Source organism: Orycteropus afer, unplaced genomic scaffold (assembly GCF_000298275.1).
Source record: "Orycteropus afer afer isolate SDZICR_OR568_19922 unplaced genomic scaffold, OryAfe1.0 scaffold00215, whole genome shotgun sequence".
Taxonomy (NCBI): domain Eukaryota; kingdom Metazoa; phylum Chordata; class Mammalia; order Tubulidentata; family Orycteropodidae; genus Orycteropus; species Orycteropus afer.
The window spans coordinates 2523834-2529568 of NW_006921802.1; positions in this window are offsets into that span (position 1 = coordinate 2523834).

The window sequence follows — 5735 nt, forward strand, 5'->3', positions numbered from 1 at the left end:
CTGAAAACCAAAAAGGAAGAACATGCTCAGCATTTCTCAAACTGAAAGAACTGAAGAAAAATTGAAGCCTCGAGTTGCAATATTGAGAGATTCTAAGGGCAAAATATTGAATGATGCAGGAAAAAATAAAGTGTGCCAATAGCATTATGAAAATGTTTGAAATACTGTGAGAATTACCAAAATGTGACACAGAGATCTGAAGTGAGCACACACTGCTGGAAAAATCGTGCCAATAGAGTTGCTCCACACAGTTGCCTCAGACCTTCAATTTGTAAAAAATGCAATATTTGCAAAGTGCAGTAAAGCGCAATAAAATGAGTTATGCTTTGGCTCCTCATACGCTTTTTTCTTAGTATTTACCAACATTCAGTTAAGAGTTATCTTGAAGATAAAAGTGATTTTTTTCTTTTTTTTTTTTCAACATCAGAACACCTTTCCTTGAACATCTTTGGCCTTAACTCTGAAATTATTGCCACACAGAAAGTGGATAATCTCATTAATGTTTAAGAGTCAGGGTTAAAGTACACCATGATATTACTCATAAACTGACCTCAAGGCTAAAAGTAATATATATAAACTGTTGCTTCAAAAGTCTATTCTAGGATCCTTGACAGTTATTCCATATCCCAGCAGCCAGCAGAGATTCATTTGTAATCACTGCTCATTTCTCCAACAGTGTGGGCTAAGTGCCCAAACTTTTGTCTGTGTGGAATATGAGTGATAATATACCTGTGTTTAAGCTGTCAGCCTATGTGACAAACATCAGTGGCCAGACTCAGCTAGGAACCAAGATCGTGGATGCTCTTGAAACTGATAGGGAATCTGGAGTGTATGAAACAGTGGCTGATGGGCTCCTTCCTGGAGTGCTGTCATCCCTTTTTATCACTGACTTCACAACAGGTATGCCATCTTTAAACAATTTGCCTCTGAAATTAACACTTTTGTTTAACAGCAAAAAAAAATGAGAAAAAGTGATGTTGTCAGTAGCTGGAATACTGCAGTTCTCACTTCAACTCCTGGAAGGTAGCAAAGTATCTTGGAAAAGGCCAGGCTTTGTAGGTAGGCTGTTCTGAGGTCTGAGTCCCAGCTTTGTCCCCTGCTGATCTGGTGAGCTTCATGGACCTCGGTTTCTTTACCTTTAAAGTAGGGATAATAAAAACCTACTTTGCAAAGTTTTTGTGAGGATAAATCATAGAAAACTATGAAGATGTATTGATTTTGCAAATACTCGTTTCACTGTATTTGTATGTTCATGTCATCTAAAGATGACTACATCATTTCCATATATTAATAGATATTATGAGTACAAAGAGCATCACCCCTTTTCTTGTAGATCTGGTTCTTAGCCTCTCTTGACCTTAGTTTTCTTGTTTTTAAAATGATACCTATACCTTCTTTTACAAAACTCAACTCACTGCCATCAAGTTGGATCTGACTCCTAGCGACCCCTCCTTGGGTTTTCAAGGTGGTATCACTACGGAGATAGATTGCCCAACCTTCCCTCCAAGGAGTGGCTGGTGGGTTTGAAGTGTCAGCCTTCTGATTAGCAGTCAAATGCCTCAGGCACTATGGCACCAGAACTTCTAGTTCTCCAGTATGGCAATTGTATATCTGCCAAAGAAGCCAGGTGGGCAAAAAAAAAAAAAAAACAGTCCTTTCTCTTGGTTTATTGCTAATAAAATATCGGGTTAGAAGAAAATACAAAATATCAAGCACATAACATTATATTACAGTACTTTTGAGATACTTAGAGATAGCCTTATCTGAAAATGAGGCTGCAAAAGAAGCTAAAACATAGAAATGCAATTTTTGTTTTACCTTTCTTCTTAAATCACCTGACCTGAGCAGTAGATGGAACAGGTTTCTACTGTGGTGATGATGGCAATGTATTTACCTTTGGACTGTTACTATTCTAGTTTTTACCTGTGTATTTTCTTAATGAATCTTTACAACATCCTTTGCAATGAACATATTCATTACAGATACACAATCATTTACATGGAGAATCTTACCTGTCATGGTAGTTTGTTGTTGTTGTTTGTTTGGGCATAGTTGTGATGGGTACAAGAGTTGCTGCTTTTGCCTGGAAAGTGTACTTCACCTGAAGGTTGATGTGACAATGAGCCAGAGGATTAGCTGTTTACACTGGAAGTCTTCTTCTCTTTTTTTTTTTTAATAATATTTTATTGAGTTTTGCACAGCAAATTACGTTCCCACTTGACAATTTCCACACAAATTACTCAGTGACATTAGTCACATTTGTCTCAATGTGTCAGCATTCACTTTGTGTTCTGTATGTTCCATTTCCAGTACTCTGCTTTCCCTGCTTCCTTATCTTCTAATCTTTGCTTTGGAGTCATTGTTGACATTTGATCTCATATTGGTCAATGGTTTTTAAGTAGGGCACCAACCTTATTGGTAATATACTTTATTTTGTGTGCCACTGTGCTATTTTGCTAAAAGGTAATCTGAGGGGACAGGCTCATTTCTAGGTTTAAAGAATGCCTCAGAGAAATAGTACTCTGTACTCTACTGTTCCAGTTTGTCTAGATTTTGTTTTATTTTATTCTTAAGAACAATTTGAGTTCTGCTCTCTATATTTCTGCCATTCTATCTGGGATCAACTATTGTGACCCTCGTCAAAATGTTCAGTGGTAGTAGCCAGCCACCATCTAATTATTCTGGTCTCAGGGTAGATGAGGGTATGGTTGTTTTGCTCCTGGTGAGTAAAGACCCATAGCTGTGTTTTAGACAGCCGCTCGCAAGCTTTTAAGACCCTAGATGCTACTCACTTCGGTAGGATGCAGAACATGATTTCTGTGAAATACGCTATGGCAATTGACTGAGTTATTTTGTGAGAATATGGTCCTAAGAATTCACACCCAGAAAACCATTCTTGGAAGGTTTTTGCTTATGTGTAAGGATTATCTGTATTTGTGTCTTCTATGAATATATGCGCCTGCACCCACATTTTTGTATTTACACATACCTATGCCTAAGGCAGGTGCTCTGGTAGCGTAGTGCCTGAGGCACTTGACTGCTAACCAGAAGGCTGGTGGTTCAAACTCACTAGCCACTCCTCAGAAGGAAGGTTGGGCAATCTACTTCCATAGTGATAATGCCTCGGAAACCCAAGGAGGGGTCGCTATGAGTTGGGTCTGACTCAAAGGCACATAACAACAACAGCAACATAGAGACTTCTACCTATTCTCACCTATGTACACACTACATAGGCACCTACCGATATACCAATTTGTCTGTACACATCCATATGTGCTCAAACACATTTTTTTTTTTTTTTTTTTTGGTGATGCTGTGCTCACTGCAATCACATTCAGTGCCATTTTTCCTATCACCAAAAATAACAAATCTCTACTGTCTGAAGAGTACTTTTCCTGCCCCTTCCTCTCCCTGGTAATGAACAAAGAACATTGTTCTCTCCTTATTTATCTGTTCTGTTCTTCTTATGAAAGGCATATCATACAATACTTGTCCTTACATGCTTGACTTATTTCACTTAGCATTATTCCCTCCAGGCCCATCCATGTTATAATATGTTTTGTGGACTCATCATTGTTATTAATGGTTGTGTGTATTCCTTTATGGTTGCTGTATGTGTGTACCACAATTTTCTTATCAATTCATCCACTGGTGGGCATTTCAGTTGTTTATATTTTTTGCTATTGTGAGTAAAACTGCAATTAACATAGGTGTGCATCTGTTTGTGTCATTAGTTCTAGTCTATAGGTTACATACAAGGCACTCTGGTAGCAAAGGAGTTAAAGCATTTGGCTGCTAACCAGAATGTTGGCAGTTCAAATTCACCAGCTGCTTTGCTGGAGGAAGACAAGGCAATCTACTTTGGAAAAGATTTACAGCCTTGGAAACTCTATGGGTCACTATGAGTTCAGAATCCACTCGATAGCAGTAAGTTTTTTTGTTAGGGTATGCATGGAGGAATGGGATTGCTGAATTATAGGGGAACTCTAGTTCTGTTTTAGTAGTTGTTAGGTGCTGTCGAGTCTTCTCCAACTCATAACGACCCTGTGCACAGCAGAATGAAACACTGCCAGTCCTGTGCCAGTCTCACAATCCTTGCTATACCTGAGCCCATCATCGCATACACTGTGTCAATCCACCTCGTTGAGGGCCTGCCCCTTCTTCACTGACCCTCCACTTTACTAAGCATTTCTAGTTCTAGTTGTTTTTTTTTTTTTTAATCTAGTTTTCTAGTTGTATGGGGGTGACATAACCATTTTCAAAGTGGTTGTATCATTTCACAGTCCCACAGCAATGGATAAGGGTTCCTATCTTTCCATATCCTCACCAAGATATATTGTTATTATTATTATTATTATTATTATTAAATCAGTGCCATTAGAGCCATTGTAACATGGTATTTCATTACAGTTTTTATTTGTATTTCTCCAATGACTAATGCCACCAGTTATCTGTCAGATTATCATACTATGGTGGCTTGCATGTTGCTGTAAGGCTGGAGGCTATGGCACCAGTATTTCAAATACCAGCAGACTCACCCATGGTGACAATTTTCAGTGGAGCTTCCAGACTAAGAACTCAGAAGGAAGGGGACATATACTTCTCAAAATATTGGCTAGTGAAAACCTTATGAATAGCAGGGAAGACTGTCTCCTATATTACTGCAAAACTTTATGAAACCTTGTCTTATATAGTGCCAGAAGATGAGCCCCTCAGCTCAGAGGACACTCAAAATATAATTGGGGAAGAGCTACCTCTTCAAAGTAGAGATGACCGTAATGACATGGATGGAGTAAAGCTTGCAGAACCTCCATTTGCTGATGTGTCACGACTCAAAATAGGAAGAAACAGGTGGAAACATCCATTAATAATTGGAACATGGAATATACAGTATGAATCTAGGAAAATTGGATGTTGTCAGAATGAAAATGGAACACATAAATATTGATATCCTAGCCATTAGTGAGATGAAATGGACTGTTTTTAGCCATTTTGAATCAGACAACCATATGATCTACTATGCCGGGAATTATAAAATGAAGAAAAATGGCATCACAGTTATGGTCACAAAGAATGTTTCAAGATATATCATAAATTACAATGCTGTCAGTAATAGGACAGCACCCACACAACTACAAGGAAGATGAGTTAATACTACTGTTATTCAAATTGATGCACCAACCACCAAAGACAAAGACAAAGAAACTGAAGACTTTTACCAACTTCATAAGCATGTTTTGTTCTCCTTTGTCTTTTACACAGGGCATGACAAAGGGAAGAGGCTAAACCAGTAAGTGTTAATGCCAACCACAAAATAAGCTTTACTGAGGAAATGAAAGAATAAGAGTGAGAAAGAGCACCTGAGCCTCAGGAGCACCAGCACTTTGAACAAAGACGAATGGAGTCATTTTATTTTTATTTTGTCAAATGAAGCAGGGAAGGAGAAAGAGAAGGCACAGACAAAGAAGCTGGGAATTTGACCCTGATCTTAACCCTCCTGAAGGGCAGGGATTGATTTTATTCATATTCAACTAATAACAAACTCTGGTCTAATATACACTGACTATAGTAGATAACTCGGAAGGAAGGTTGGGCAATCCTACTTCCGTAGTGATACTGCCTCCGAAACCCATGGAGGGGTCGCTATGAGTCGGGGCCGACTCGAAGGCAAACAACAACAACAACAACAACATAGTAGATAAGGGAGCTCTGGTAGCATAGTGGTAAGACACTTG